Below are 17,513 nucleotides of genomic sequence, written 5' to 3' on the forward strand. Positions count from 1 at the left end.
GCCCTGCTGTGCGGACTCTCCCTAACCAAATTTAAAGCTGCCTACCCCAAGATATGGCAAAAACAAATCCACTCTCATTACACTTATTATTGATAATTATGAATTATTTAATTATTATATATTTTTTTTACTCATTTTAATTCTATTAATTTCATTATTTTGTGTTTTAATAATCATATTATTTAATTAATTGTTTTAATTTATTAAACCATTATCAATTATTTAAGTAATAAATTAAATATTTATTTAATTATTAAATATCAATTATTATTATTAATCATAGTTAATAATGATAACAGTTATTATTGAAGCCATTAAAACTTATTAAAAAGACGTGACTACAACAAACCAACAAATATTCAAATGTAATACAAAGTGGTATATAATAATCAGCAAACTAAATTAAAATATCACACTCAAAACAGCGCTAGTGTTGATCTGAAACAAATCTGCATGTGGCCAACTTCACATGAAAAAATCCTTTGAGAGTGGTGGGTAGTTCAAAAAGCAGTTCAGAAAGTGTTCATAGGTGATAATAGTATAGAAGTTCAGTGTGCACCTTCCACCGATCACTCCAATTCCACCATGTGAGAACACATTCCCCTCAGGGGGTTAAACTCACCAGAACTTCATAATAATGAGCCTCCAGGGGAAGGAACATCCAAGCTACAAATCACTGCCAGCACCACTCCAGAAGATTCACAAATGATCAGAGCTCAGAAATAACCAAACAACAAAAAGAGAAATGCACATAGCGTAATCCTATTTATTGATTAAAAAGCTCATCACATCACACAAAGAACCCCCCTTCAATAGATATACGTACATCACCACTGCAATCAACAGAGCACATCAAAGGAAGCGTTTAGATCATGCACTTCACCATAATAGCTCGACGCAACGCCCTCTGTTGAAGTCAGGATATGACGAAACGCGTCAGAGCGTGGCCTACACGATGCCGGAAGTGACGCTTGCGCTCCTCCACAGCCTGATTCACAACCAGGAAGTAAAGATCGTTCCTGGGGGAGCTTGAGCCGGCTGACGCTATTATGGTGAAGTGCATGATCTAAACGCATTCTCTGATGTGCTCTGTTGATTGCAGTGGTGATGTACGTATATCTATTGAAGGGGGGTTCTTTGTGTGATGTGATGAGCTTTTTAATCAATAAATAGGATTACGCTATGTGCATTTCTCTTTTTGTTGTTTGGTTATTTCTGAGCTCTGATCATTTGTGAATCTTCCGGAGTGGTGCTGGCAGTGATTTGTAGCTTGGATGTTCCTTCCCCTGGAGGCTCATTATTATGAAGTTCTGGTGAGTTTAACCCCCTGAGGGGAGTGTGCTCTCACATGGTGGAATTGGAGTGATCGGTGGAAGGTGCACACTGAACTTCTATACTATTATCACCTATGAACACTTTCTGAACTGCTTTTTGAACTACCCTACACTCTCAAAGGATTTTTTCATGTGAAGTTGGCCACATGCAGAATTGTTTCAGCTCAACACTAGCGCTGTTTTGAGTGTGATATTTTAATTTAGTTTGCTGATTATTATATACCACTTTGTATTGTGTTTGATCTTTATTTTTAAACGGCTGGTTTTATACTATTGTTGATTTTATACCTGTTGTACCCAGTGTGTTAAGCAAAGTATTTGTAATTTATCTTCATTATATTCCTGCTCCTGAACAGCAATTTTCCCTGGCACTGAGTGGTGTACTTTTGGGCCCGTAAGAACACCTTTTTAAATATTCAAATGTATAAAAAGAAGAAGGAAGGTGGCACATTACTTGCACAACACATCTTTTATTCTTTATTTATTGTTCACAGAGCTGGATGTTCAATAAATTATTAATGCCTTTTAGGAACCATGAATCTCACACCACCTACAGTATATTGTTAGCGATCATCATAATACTGCAAATGTATCATTTTCATGGCGCCCAATATATTCATACACGAAAATATTTCTCATTAGGAGAGGTTCATCAATGAATAATCAGCTGTGTAAAGAGAAAAGTAAAATTGCATAATCCATTCCAGAAGCGCTAGGAACATAGGGATGTAATAATAAATATCCGCTGAGCTATTTATCCTACAGAATTGCATGTACATTTATACAGAAGCAATGCGCCGTCATTGAGTTGTTGATGAAGGAGGGCTGCAGGGTGTCTGACATCCACAGAAGGCTACAGAATGGTTACAGAGATGACACCTTTAATGAGCAATGTCTTGTCATTGGTGGCTCTTGTCAATGGTGTCGTCTACGTAACCATTCTGTACCCTTCTGTCGATGCCGGACAGCCTGCACCCCTCCTCCATCAACAACTCAATGACAGCGCATTGCTTCTGCTTGGAATCCATGAATTACATGCAGTGAAAAACAAAAAGAGTTACAATAAAGGTAGAGTTGCTCTACCAACATGTGTTAAACAATCTATGTAAGCTAATAAAAAAGTTAAGCAAAAAAAAAAAACAATGGTGATTAAATACCACCAAAAAAAAGCTTTATCTGTCTTAAAACAATGATAACATTTTTTTTGTTTGGATACAGCATTGAATGATCGCGCAATTGTCATTCAAAGTGTGACAGCGCTAAAAGCTGAAAATTGGCCTGGGCAGGAAGGGGGTGAAAGTGCCCGGTATTAAAGTTGTTAAGGGGGGGGGGGTGTGGAGGCTGCTGAATGGGATTACAACTACTAAAGCTGGCAATAGATGGACTGAAATTCAGCAGGAATCGGCCAACTTTCGATCCATGTATGGGCAGGCTGGTTGTATTGAAGTCGATCTATTGATCGATTTTAGTACAAGCAGCCTGTTGATATTTTTTTTCTTTTGGTCAAGGAAACCTCCCGCTTTCAGTAATGCAGCGGGAGGGATTCCCCCATCAACACTGACTTTGATCACACAGTCACGATGATACCAGGCGTCTAAGAGACTGGGTTATGTGGTATATTATTCGAAAATTCACAGAGCCATTCGTCCTTTGAAATTACATGTACGTTAATTTTGTGTGAATGGAGACAAAATCTAATCAAATGCCTGAACGATTCATTAAGTCAGTTATGTATCAATTGATTATTCGATCAATGAACCACAGTGCCTCCAATACAAAAATAATTTCTAATTCCTATTCCCAAGTTATTTTGCCCATGCAGAAAATCACAATACGATCAAGTGCAGGTATGGGCTGCAGGCTATCAAAAATAAATTGGCAATCATTTTACAGAAGTCACTTACAAACACCAAATAACAGTGAAACTGAGATTTGACCTACAGTAGATGCTAAAAATTTGCAATAAATTTCTAAAATGATCCCTTTTATATATATACAGTATGTATATAAATACATATACACACACAGTATCTCACAAAAGTGAGTATACCCCTCACATTTTTGTAAATCTTTTCTTCTATCCTTTCATGTGACAACACTGAAGAAATGACACTTTGCTACAATGTAAAGTAGTGAGTGTACAGCTTGTATAACAGTGTAAATTTGCTGTCCCCTCAAAATAACTCAACACACAGCCATTAATGTCTAAACCGCTGGCAACAAAAGTGAGTACCCCCCTAAGTGAAAATGTCCAAAGTGGGCCCAATTAGCCATTTTCCCTCCCCGGTGTCATGTGACTCGTTAGCGTTACAAGGTCTCAGGTGTGAATGGGGAGCAGGTGTGGTAAATTTGGTGTTATCGCTCTCACTCTCTCATACTGGTCACTGGAAGTTCAACATGGCACCCCATGGCAAAGAACTCTCTAAGGATCTGAAAAAAAAAGAATTGTTGCTCTACATAAAGATGGCCTAGGCTATAAGAAGATTGCCAAGACCCTGAAACTGAGCTGCAGCACGGTGGCCAAGACCATACATTGGTTTAACAGGACAGGTTCCACTCAGAACAGGCCTCCCTATGGTCGACCAAAGAAGTTGAGGTCACGTGCTCAGCGTCATATGCAGAGGTTGTCTTTGGGAAATAGACGTATGAGTGCTGCCAGCATTGCTGCAGAGGTTGAAGGCAGACCATACGCCGCACACTGCATCATATTGGTTTGCATTGCTGTCATCCCAGAAGAAAGCCTCTTCTAAAGATGATGCACAAGAAAGCCTGCAAACAGTTTGCTGAAGACAAGCAGACTAAGGACATGGATTACTGGAACCATGTCCTGTGGTCTGATGAGACCAAGATAAACTCATTTGGTTCAGGTGTTTTCAAGCGTTTGTAGTGGCAACCAGGTGAGGAGTACAAAGACAAGTTTTTCTTGCCTACAGTCAAGCATGGTGGTGGGAGTGTCATTGTCAGGGGATGCATGAGTGCTGGGAAGCTAGAGTGCTAGAGTTCATTGAGGGAACCATGAATGCCCACATGTACTGTGACATACTGAAGCAGAGCATGATCCTCTCCCTTCGAGACTGGGCCGCAGGGCAGTATTCCAACATGATAACTGTGACGGGAGTCACTTTGGGCGGGGGTCTTGTGGAACCCAGCGTACCTTGGAGAGCACTGGAAACTCCTTGTCCAGCTTCCTTGGACCCTCCTATGTGTAAGTGACCCTGTGCCCCTAATAGACACAGGGTAACTTACCCATAAGAGGGGCCGGGGAAGCTGGACAAGGAGCTTCCAATGCTCTCCAAGGTACGCTGGGTTCCACAAGACCCCCGCCCAAAGTGACTCCCGTCACAATATCAACCCCAAACACAACTCCAAGATGACCACTGCCTTGCTAAAGAAGCTGAGGGTAAAGGTGATGGACTGGCCAAGCATGTTTCCAGACCTAAACCCTATTGACCATTTGTGGGGCATCCTCAAACGGAAGGTGGAGGAGCACAAGGTCTCCAACATCCACCAGCTCTGTGATGTTGTCATGGAGGAGTGGAAGAGGACTCCAGTGGCAACCTGTGAAGCTCTGGTGAACTCCATGCCCAAGAGGGTTAAGGCAATGCTGGAAAATAATGGTGACCACACAAAATATTGACACTTTGGGCCCAATTTGGACATTTTCACATAGGGGTGTACTCACTTTTGTTGCCAGTGGTTTAGACATTAATGGCTGTGTGTTGAGTTAATTTGAGGGGACAGCAAATTTACACTGTTATACAAGCTGTACACTCACTACTTTACATTGTAGCAAAGTGTCATTTCTTCAGTGTTGTCACATGAAAAGATAGAAGAAAAGATTTACAAAAATGTGAGGGGTGTACTCACTTTTGTGAGATACTGTATATATATATATATATATATATATATATATATATATATATATATATATATATATATTAGATTATTCTAATATAATATTAGAATTATAGAATGTATTATTAGAAATATTAGTTGCAAATAATGCTCTCATAAAACCTGCCCAGAAGGTATAATTCCACTTCTCATTGGTAGATAAAGTTACTCATTAACGTATTGTGTAATCAGCCAATAACTGAACTGACCTTCAGATGGCACCTTGGGACTAGAAATGCCTATCCTGAGTTTATCTGGGAAATCTAACTTTTGTAGTAACAAATCCTTATATAAAAATGAATCTTTTCCCATACAGATTGAACTAAGTTGTTTTACCTGAAAACATAACGATGCCTTTGTGGCTCTGGCAGCTCTCTAATTTGTGATACCAGCATTTAAGTTGAAAATTTTAACTATAAAGAGATGAAGTTTCATACATATTGGTCCATAATTAAAATATTGATGATACACATAAAAGAAATAAAATAATTTGCATACTATTTGAGTATGGCTACATTATGACACACATTTCTAAAATAATGATTCAGAATAAACAAACAGTACTATTCTGAAACCCTTTTTGACAATAGGATATTTTGTAAGGATAAAGTATTTAAGTATTTTTCTATCCGATCAGCATAGATACATTGAAACATTGTTTTACCATTTAAAGTCATTATAGATAAGTCCAGCATAACTACAGTTATTTTGCCTGGTAAAGCTTGCAAACAGTCTTTTGTAGGGAATATGATCTGTATATATATGTGTATATATATGTGTATATATATATATATATATATATATATATATATATATATATATATATATATATATTAAGTGCATCTTAACCTTATGACCTGCAATAGAGAGTCTATGAAACTGACCTAATTTATCAGAATATCTGAAATATAGAATACATCTCATCTCCTCTTGATAGTTTAGTTTGGTGTATCTTCTCAGCTAGTTCATTATTTTATCCACAAGTGAAAAAATGCATAGAAACTTCCATTGTCCTGGGATATACAAGGTTGACTCTCCTTCAGCTGGAAGGTTGTCTTCTGCACAGTACCATGTTTGTGAGTTCTGGAGTCTCGTAACATAGCCCAGTTTCTCTTTGGTTCCAGGTGTTATGAGGATACCAGAAACCCCATTATTCAGAGACTAAAAAGGTCCTTGAGTCATCCACAACGTGTTTGCAAACCGAATTGAGTCATTTTCTGTGTCTTTGGAAAACTACACGTTACTGTGACATTTGTCTCCGAGCTGAATTGGAATCTGTCTCGTAGATCAAAATTAAAGAAATGATAAAATATAATTCTTTTATATTCATAGAAACTCTAAAAGAAAATTAGGCTTTTTTTCCCCCTCCATTCATGAAGAATAGTGTGAATCAGAAAAATACCAACTTATGGTCACTAGATGGAGCTGATGATCATAGGAAAGAAATACTCATTTATTATGATCATCAGTTCCATCAATTGGTCATAATGTGTTATTTTCCTGATACACTCTAATCTGTATGAATGCATAACATTCATGAGAACATAGCCTAATACCATTCAATTTTGCCCCCGTTTACACAGAATGGATGTATAAAGATGAATAGCTCTGCATTTCTTTTATAAATACCTCTCTGTGTTTCTAATACTTCTGGAATTGATCATGCAATTATACGTATCTCTTTAGTTGATTTCTTATTAATGAACAAAGACCTCTCTCAGTGGGAAGTTTTTCAGTGTATGACTATATTGGATACCATGAACATGATACATATGCATTATTATGGTAAAAGCTAACATGTCTGGGGTGTGAGATCCATTGTTCCTAAATGGTTTTAATATTTTATTGAATGTGAAGCTCTGTGTGCAATACACAAAGAATAACGGATGTAATTTGAAGGTAATGGTCTCCTTCCTTCTTCTTTCAATTTTTCATTTCTTTTAAGTTTCATTTCAGCTGTAGTCACTTGACTTTAGTTTTCCTTTGTTGCTGATTGGTGGATTTACCCTGTGACCCCCAACCAACATTGTGAGCGTTATAGTCTTTAGAGTGATGAAGGAAATGTTTTCATTATAACTTTCCAAACAGAGGTTAAACTAAACTTAAACCAAAAATACTAATATACCTCTGTAATATAACAACCACTGAATATATATGTATGTACAGTATAACAATCCAATTCCCTAACACATAATGGATAAATATGTAATCATGAATGCTTGTTGGAAGAAAATATGGTCGTTCAACCAACGGGCCCTGGCCCACTGCCAGGCTGTGGCCTCCCTCCTTCCAAGCCTACAGCCACCTGCAGCTCCCCTAACCTCTCAGAGTGCCTCCCAGGCCCCATAGTGCCAGCCAACTTCCTAAAGTCGTCTACCATGAACTTCAACCTGCCAGAGTGCCCCCCCCCCCACAATAGCCCTCAGCTCCTACGGTGCTCTGACCTCCCGCAGTGGCCCTCAGCCCCCTGCAGTGCCCTTTAGCTTGCAGCAGAGCCTCCACTCCCTATAGTGCTCCCAACCACCAACAGTGTCCCACAGTGCACCCCAGTCTACCGCAGTGCCCTTGCAATGCCCCCAGCTCTTGGATAGACCTAAAACTCCCTCTAAAAACCCTATTCCCCACAGTCGCTCTAAGTTCCCTCTGAAGAGCCTTCAGCCCCTACAGTGCCCCCCAACCTTCTAGAGTACCCCCAGCCCTCTGCACCACCCCTAGTTTGCTGAAGAACCTACATCCCCCTATAGTGCTTCCAACCTCCAACAGTGGCCCACGGTGCACACCAGTCTACCACCATGCCCCTGGAAAGCCCCCAGCTTCCTGGAGAGATCCAATGCCCCCTCAAGAGATCATTTCCCACAATTGCCCCCAGCTCCTTCTGGAGAGCCCTCAGCCCCCACAGTGCCCCCCAACCACCCACAGAGCCCCTCAGCCCCCGGAAGCCCCTGCTAGCTTTCTGCAGAGCCTCTACCACCTTATAATGCTCCCAAATGCCAACATTGTCCCACAGTGCACTCCAGTTTACCACAGTGCCCCTGGAAAGCCCCCAGCCTCCCAGGGAGACCTAAAGTCCTGTCTAGAGACCCCATCCCCCCACAGTTGCCCCCAGCTTCCTCTGGAGAGCCCTCAGCTCCCACAGTACCGCCAACCTCATGTAGTGCTCCCTACAGCACCCGCTAACTTGCTGCAGAGCCTCCAGCCCCCTTATAGAGCTTCCGACTTCCAACATTGTACCATAGTGCACTCTAGACGACCACAGTGCCCCTCAAAAGCCCCCACCTCCCTGAAGAGACACAAAGCCACCTCTAGAGATCCCATCCCCTACAGTTGCCACCAGCTCTCTCCTGAGAGCCCTCAGGTTCCACAGTGCCCCTCAACCTGCTGAAGTGTTCCGTGTCCCCAGTCCCCTGCAGCACCTTGTAGATTGCTGCAGAGCCTTCAGCCCCCTATAGTGCTTCCAACCTCCAACAGGGTCCCACAGTGCCCACCAGTCTAGCAAAGTGCCCCTGGAAAGCCCCCAGGACAGACCCCATTTCCTCCAGTTGCCCCCAGCTTCCTCCAGACTGCCCTCAGCCCCCACAGTGCCTAACAACCTCCCAAAGTTCCCCCAGCCCCCTTTAGCACCTCCTAGCTTGCTGCAGAGCCCCCAGTCCCCTTATAGTGCCTCCAACCTCAAACAGTGTACTACAGTGCACTCCAGTCTACCACAGCGCCCCCTAGCTTGCTGCAGAGCCTCCAGCCCTATTATAGTGCTTCTAACCTCCAACAATGTCCCGCCATGAACTCCACAGTGCCCCTGGAAAGCCCCCATCCTCCTGGAGAGACCCAGAACCCGCTCTAGAGGCACCCCATCCCCCACCGTTGCCCTCCGCTTCCTCCAGAATGCTGTACAGAACCATCAAGTCTGCTACAGAGTCCCCAAAGCCCCTTCAGAACTTTTTTTCATTCTGTTGGAGCGTGGAAGGTTTTGGAAGAATTTATCGGGCCCTGGTCTCAAAAACTTTGGAAGCCCACGTTTTTAAAACATGCTCTCAAATTTCATGACGGTTTATCCGTGGTGTATATGATTCTTGGCCTCTAGATGGCAGGAGCGTAGCACGTCGCACGGTATTTACTTTCGAGCTGCAATTTGAGTGACAGTTACTACGTTACATCAAATATTTTGTATAAATATTGTCATAGTTACTGTAGCCGGAGATATTTGTACTGAACCGACATCAAAACATACAAAGAATTAAACTGACAGTTTTGTAAACCTTACTATCCGTACACGACTGTCTTCCACACATCTTCTGTCCCTAGTTTTTTATTTTAGTTTTTTTCTTTATAGAGGTGCCTGTCACTGACTCTATTTTATTATTTTTGATGTGTCTCTGCAGAGGAAAGGTGCTGTTTTTAGCTTTTTGGATAAGCAGTGTGTGGAATGATCGGACAGGAGGCTGGTTGAAAAGAGGAACATTAGAGGCTCAGTCCACCTTTTGCAAAAAAAGAAAAAAAAAAAAAACACTGATCTCGTAAGCAATGTGCATTTGCTCCTTTATAAAGGAATAAGGCCTGCAGAGTATTGAACCTGTGATCAGTGGGTTGTAGGTGTAATGCAGAGGCTCTTCTCCCAGCCTTTTTTTGCAAGCTACATGATTAGAGCCGGAGGCTGTAATTGGTTTGAAAAAGGTGGGGCACTGAACCCACCCACTTGTGACAATAGCGAATTAATATTCACTAATCTCTTTCGGCTTCTCCTCCCAGCCAATTAGGACAGGAAGCTGATTGGGTTGGCCGGGAAGAGAAGCCGAGGAAGCCGTGGCGGGGCCAAGTGGCGGGGACCTTCACCGTGGAGGGGGCGAGTGCCGGGGACCGTCACCGTGGAGGGGGCAAGTGCCGAGGACGTGACTGTGGAGGGGCCGAGTGCCAGGGACTGTCACCATGAAGGTGTCGAGTGCCGGGGACCACGAAGAGGCCGAGTGCCGGGGACCGTCACCATGAAGGGGCCGAGTGTTGGGGACCATCACCGTGAAGGGACCGAGTGTCGGGGACCGTCACTGTGAAGGGGCTGAGTGCCAGGGACCGTCAACATGGAGGGGCCGAGTGCCAGGGACCGTCACCATGAAGGGGCCGAGTGCCAGGGACTGTCACTGTGAAGGGGCTGAGTGCCAGGGACCGTCACCATGGAGGGGCCGAGTGCCGGGGGCCGTCACCATGAAGGGGCCGAGTGTCAGGGACTGTCACTGTGAAGGGGCCGAGTCCTGGGGACGACCACCAGCGGTCTTTGAATTGCATCTCTTCATGATCTGCTCCCAGGGTATCTCCGACTCTACTGTCATCTCCAGAAGAGGCTGAGTGTGGGCGGACCTGAGGGGGGTTTGTTTGCCGCCCACCAATTTTTTTTTTAGCACCAGCCGCCGCTGGACCTGCTGCTTAGGAGGCTGGAGGAAGTGAGGCTGAAGTATGGCTCAAAGAGGGGAGAAGGGTTTTTCGACACACTTGGCATAGTCCCTCTACGTAAGGGGTGGGCAGGAGGGGAAGTTGCCCCAGACACAATAAATCAACGGGGCAAAGAATGGATGCCGGGTGGTGCACCAATTCTATGGCATTAACAGTGAGGGTGGGGGGCTCAGTTCTGGATCCTTGGGAGCTAGATAACCCTGTCCCAGTACTGCATCTACCGCAGAGATAAAAGGGACTTAAGTAGTAATATCCACCAAATGTTCTTTGACCTTGATGATGGCTGTGCAGGTGAGCTAAATAAAAAAAATAAAAAACTGAAGTACCCTCAAGTAAGTGGTGGGTGTTGGGTTTTGGATTTAATATCACCTTAAAGTGATATTAAAGGCAGGTTTTAAAAAAAATTAAATAAATAACAGACATGTTACACTTACCTGCTCTGTGTAGTGGTTTTGCACAGAGCAGCCCCGATCCTCCTCTTCTCGAGTCCCCTTGCCAGCGCTTCTGGCCCCTCCCAAGTGCCCCCAGAGTAAGCAGCCTGCTTGGGGGTCCCCCAAGCAGGCTGGCTCCTGTGCCATGGCTCTGTGTGTCCATTCCCACACAGAGCCTCGACTTGGCCCCGTCCCTACCTCCTCCTAATTGGCTCATTGGCTATGGTTGACAGCAGCATGAGCCAATGGCTTCTCCTGCTGTCTCAGCCAATTGAGAGTGAGAGTCCCTGGAGAGCCAAGGCTCTTGTGGACATCGCTGGATCAAGATGGGACTCAGATAAGTATTAGGGGGGCTGCTGCACACAGAAGGCTTTTTACCTTCCTGGATTGAATCCATGAAGGTAAAAAACCTTGAGCCTTTAGAACCACTTTAAATATGGGTGTAACATGACATGGAGTTTAACCACTTAAGCCCCGGGCCATTTGGCTGGCCAAAGACCAGAGCACTTTTTGCAATTCGGCACTGCGTCGCTTTAACTGACAATTGCGCGGTCGTGCAACGTGGCTCCCAAACAAAATTGACGTCTTTTTTTTCTTTTGGTAGTATTTGATCACCTCTGCATTTTTTTATCTTTTGCGCTATAAACAAAAAAAGAGCGACAATTTTGAAAAAAAGCTATATTTTTTACTTTTTGCTATAATAAATATCCCCAAAAAATATATAAAAAAACATTTTTTTTTCCTCAGTTGAGGCCGATACATATTCTTCTACATATTTTTGGTAAAAAAAAATTGCAATAAGCGTTTATTGATTGGTTTGGGCAAAAGTTATAGCGTCTACAAAATAGGGGATAGTTTATGGCATTTATATTAATAATTTTTTTTTTTACTAGTAATGGCGGCGATCAGCAATTTTTATCTTGACTGCAACATTATGGCGGGCACATCGGCCACTTTTGGCGCTATTTTGGGACCATTCACATTTATACAGCGATCAGTGCGGTTAAAAATGCATTGATTACTGTGTAAATGTGACTGGCAGTGAAGGGGTTAACCACTAGGTGGCGCTGTATGGGTTAAGTGTGTCCTAGGGAGTGATTCTAACTGTGGGGGGCGTGGCTATGTGTGACACGACACTGATCACTGCTCCCGATTACAGGGAGCTGTGATCAGTGTCCTGTCACTAGGCAGAATGGGGAGATGCTTGTTTACATTAGCATTTCCCCGTTCTTCACTCACCGTTAGACGATCGCGGGTATCCCCGCCGACATTGAGTCCGCAGGACCCACGATCACGTTCATGGAGCTCCCGGTGGGCGCATGTGCCCGCAAGCCGCCTCTTAAAGGGCACCGTACAGGTACGTTAATCTGCCTGTTAATCTGCCCTTCTGCCGCAGTATATCTGCGTGAGGCAGTCGGGAAGTGGTTAAAAAAGTGGACTTGATAAATCAAGTTGCTCTTGATTTACTGAATTTAAAGCGAACCTGTAATAGCTTCAAAGCTTGTAAAGTATCAGTAATGCTGTACAGAGGGTGCCACACCCTACCTGGAAAATGAGGCCCAATGAGGCACTGGTTTTCCCCACCTACAAAATGATATGCAAATACCCAACAATTCCCCAGCCACCATATGTCAGTACCCATGGCTCCCGACTCCCAAGTTTTCCAAGAAATATTCACCCTTTTTTGGCTCCTCTGCTGCCCTCCCTGGTTCATCGTCACTCCTCTTCAGGGTAGAACGATGCCTAGGGTAATTGAAATCACTTCTTGTGAGCCCAGGGGGCCATGGACACATCTTCTAAGAGGCAAGTCACAGGGTGATGCAGAAGAAGGAACAATGGCATTACATGGGAACGCTTCTCAGCAGCTTTTTAGCACCACCAGAACAAAAATGAAGGAAAAGAACCTCTGCACATCACGTGACCGAACTGAAGACATCATGATATGTTTCTAGCCAGGCAATGGCATGTATGGGGAATTACATGCATGCTTCCAGGTGAGCAAGGGGAATTGCAAAAATGGAATTGGGCTTTAAAGGGGTTTTCAGCTAAAGGTTTGAAGTGTTAATTGGACTTCACCACCTCTTGCCGCCTACCCGTAACATTCGTCCCTGTTTGCTGGGGGGACAAGCACAATTTTCCCAATACGCATGCTCCTGAAAGTGGCTGTAAATGTAAGTGGCTGATGCAGGGAGCATTGGCTGGAAACTGAAGACATTTAAACGAGAAGTATGTCACCAGCATGTAGGCCGGGTAGGGTTGAAGATGGACCTTTTTTCCATGTTTTCTCATTAACTCGTTGGGCGCCAAGTCTGTGTCACATTAGAGGACTGCTCCCGAGGTGGGTACTTCTGGGCTACGCTAGGCACTTTGTACAGGGTCACTACCATACACTTGTTGCACCTTTGTTTTGTGCCATTAGCCCCAGGTCCTGATGAGCTTCTACATCATGGCAGTAGCAAGCGACATTCTTTTACTCCTCCTGGGTGCGGCTTTCCGATCTTCCCCCTTACGGGGTCCTCCTGCGGGGTCTGGGTTTTCTACTCGGGGGCTCTCTGTTTCGGACCACTGTCCCTCTTTTATATCACAGGATTAGTGGGTCAGACCCAAAGATACCCCACAAAAGCCAAAGAACCAGGAACGGCATTAACCCCAACCTTCGGTCCAGAGCAGCACCTAACTGGCATCAATGCCCTGAGACAAGGCTGAGGCTGTCATGGGGGAATACTCGACCTTAAGTCAGGCCCCTGCTTTTAGAGATAAAGGTACACCATGTACACTTGCACCATAACTGTTCTGCAATTAACTCTTGAATCCTTGTGACAATGTACACCTTCTCTGTAACTTGCATTTAGGGGGGACATTGCGAGCCTTAATGACAGAATGCTTGTAGCTTCCGATAAGATAAGATAGCTTCCGACTCTAGATAACCGCTTGTATTTGCACACTACAAAAAACAAAATTGCACATGGGACTTTTAAAGAGCCCACCTCAGAACGTACCAGGTAAAATGTATAAATGATTTATTGACACACATTTAAAAACAACATGAAATACAGAAAAAAAGAAATTATACAGTATTAGGCATCAACATATTGGTAAATTTTACATTCATGTAATAAACCTTTCCATGAGACCTGGATAGTCAGTAGTCTGGGATAACTGTGCTAGGTCTCAAGACCTTTGGTACTGACGTCTTCGTACCCCATTGTGTTTAACTGACTGACCTGCGCTGTAGTGTTAGAATGCCTGGAATGAGTAGAGACCAATGACCAACAGCATCAGGCAGACAGGCAAGCTCAGTTCTCAGGTCTGCAAGAGATAGGAAAGTCTAAATTGCTAGACCAATGGTCAGTGTTGGGGTCACAAGCCAAGGTCGATGCAGGAGGAGAGTTTCGTAGTCGGGGTCACAAGCCAAAGTCGCTTCCAAACAGCAGTAGAAGTAGCTCAAGTTGTAAGCAGGATCAGGCCACAATAATCTGGCAACAGGAAGTGCAGAAGCAAGGCTTATATAGGTAGTTCATGGGAGGACCAAGGAATTCAAGGTTCAACAGCAATCAAGACACAAGGCAGGATTGTCCAATGGATCAGGCAGGGAGCTATCCAGGAACCCAGATAGCTCAGCGAGAAGAATCAATGCCAGGCACAGAAGAGGTCCCAGGCTCAAGCCCAGGTCCTGACAGTTAGGAATGCACCGGTTACCTGCATCACACCACTTGAGTAACTTCAAACTAGGCAGGAAAATGGTATCCAAGCTTTACTTAGAAAAGTGCAAATATTAACATCTCAAAGTCTAACATGTAAGAAGAGTATTTCTCCTATATCCCTAATCCCAACTCGGACCATGTGCTGCCCTGGCATACCTGCAAAGGTAGAGTCCATGTACAATTAAGGGGATCCATAAGTGGCATTGCCCACTATTGGAATCTTTAAAGATTAGCCCCAGGTCCTGATGACCTTCTACATCACGGCAGTAGCAAGCAACATTCTTTTACTTCTCCTGGTTGCGGCTTTCCGATCTTCTCCCCTATGGGGTCCTCCTGCGGGCTCTGGGCTTTTCTATTTGGGGGCTTTCTGTTATGGACCACTGTCCCTCTTTTATATCACAGGATCAGTGGGTCAGACCCAAAGATAACCCACAAAAACCAAAGAACCGGGAACGGCATTAACCCCAACCTTCGGTCCAGAGCAGCACCTAACTGACATAAATTCAACCCGCTTACAAGCACACCAAGGATCTCCAGAACAGGTCCAAAGCTTTATTCACTGAACACATCATAGTTACAAATTTAATGCTTTGGAGCCTTGCAGCACCCCTTCACCAGGCATGTGACCCGATAAAGAGGTCCTATGAGGCTTTGAAATGTCACATTTGTAACTATGATGTGATTGCTGAAAAAAGCTCTGGACCTGTTCTGAAGATCCTTGGTGTGCTGGTGACATACTTCTTGCTTGTTTTCTAGGGACAGACCCCTCACAACCCAATATGGGTTCCATAGAGCAATGTTTCTCAACTCCAGTCCTCAAGGCACCCCAACAGGTTATGTTTTCAGGATTTCCCTCAGATGAAATGGCCATGGTAATTACTAAGGCAGTGAAACTGATCAAATCACCTGTGTAAAATAATGGAAAGCCTAAAAACATGATCTGTTGGGGCGCCTTGAGGACCAGAGTTGAGAAACACTGCCATAGAGGATTGGCACCCCTGCAACGTTACTGTTGGATCAGCGCCTGTGCAACCTGACAGTTGGGTTGGCACCTGCGCAGTGGAATATTCATCAAAACCGCTGGGGACATAGGTTGGGATGATAAGATACTTACATGGAATGTCCTATTGAAACAAAACTGATACTATCTATTTGTTAGGATGTTGATGAGCACATGCCTAACATGTTAATAATAGTGTAGCACCCCCCCCTGACACCCCAAAGGCAGGATGGCTCCTCTAGAGGCAGGGGCGGGCTAGCATTTCATCCCAGGGCTAACATCGGGGCCTGAGAAAAGATACTGGGCACCAGTTACTTTTTACTTTTTAGAGTTTTATTGCAGAATGGTCAAGGAGGTGAGGGTAAGGGGTGTCAGATACCGTAGCAGATCACTTACAGATTCTCCAGATCAATGTCCAACTTCACAGTGTCAGAACCTGCTAGCACGTTCCAAATTTTGAGTGCGTCTTCCAAGTGAAGTCACCGGTCCCTTCTGAGAGATCAGTCTGCCTCCAGGATCTCTCTAGCAAGGGGCCTGCCCTGGGTCTCCCCCTTGTCACAGTTTCCTCCAGACCAGGCAGGACAGCTTCAGGACCACTTCAGTACACGTTGGGCCCCAAACCAGGCTGTTAGGCCTAACAGCAGAGCTCCATCCAGTACCACCTCCCTAGACCTCAGGAAGAGAGTACATGGCCTGTCCCAAATATGTATACCCCCCCCCCCCCCCCAGCATGCACCAGTGCCCTAAACCTCCAAATGGATTGGATGAAGAAAATATAAATATTCATAACTTTATGAAATCTCATACTTTGACCAGTAAAAATCACAACTCAACTGAAGCTTAGGGAAAAAACAGGTGAAGAACTACACAATTAGTCTGGGATGACTACCACCCAGCCAAAAATTAAATTTAGCCTACTAGCCCCAGTTTAGGTCAAGGGGGATACAAAAGGTAATAAGACTATGCTACAGGGAGGACTCTGTGTTGAAGCTACTGACAGATTGCATCATATGTGTCTTTTTTTGCATTGGCCCAATGTTCCACTTTAACGGCTATTTTCTTACAGTAATATTCAATTCTCTGCAATTATGAGAATGCAGATAACATAACTTTTCAAACTCTCCAATCATGGCACGGAAAGCAGATTTATACCATAATTGCTGGGAAGCGGCCGCCTGGATTTTGTTAGAAAGAACCTTCCTTGACAGGCAATTGAAGCGGGTCGTATGACGGACGCAGTGCACGCTTCCTCTGTTTCCTCTCCTTTACCCGATTACAGCATTTTATTTATTCTAAAGTTCTGTTTCCCTGCTCTCCTAATTGTCCTCTGTCTCTGCTGCTTTGTAATACGATGACTCCGCTGCCATATTTTTTTTTTCACCGGAGAAATGCACATTACTGCGCACGGAATAAACCCAACCAGACGCTTAACGTTGTTTGCGAAGCCCGAAACAGAAAAAAAAAAAAGAAACAGCTTTTCTGGTAATGAGCTCGCCTAATGGCCTCGGAGCGCCGTTCTCACACAGTGCCTGAGCGATTGTATCTTGCTAATGCTCACCGGTTTTAATATTGATTTTCAGATAAAATCTCCCAATGTTTCTCTAATGGGATGTTTAAATTGATATATTCAGGTTAAAAATGCATTTTTGGACTTTTTCCAGGTGCTGGCAGAGCAAAATTTCTGGAATTGTTCAGTTATTGGACTTTTGCA

General features: G+C 44.0%; 1 protein-coding gene across 3 annotated transcripts in view; it reads left to right on the forward strand.

The window, feature by feature from the left end:
• TMIE (transmembrane inner ear) overlaps positions 1-17,513 on the forward strand; it is a 139,873-nt gene that overhangs the window by 43,043 nt on the left and 79,317 nt on the right. The window lies entirely within an intron of this gene.

Source organism: Aquarana catesbeiana, linkage group LG05 (genome assembly GCF_042186555.1).
Source record: "Aquarana catesbeiana isolate 2022-GZ linkage group LG05, ASM4218655v1, whole genome shotgun sequence".
Lineage (NCBI taxonomy): Eukaryota > Metazoa > Chordata > Amphibia > Anura > Ranidae > Aquarana > Aquarana catesbeiana.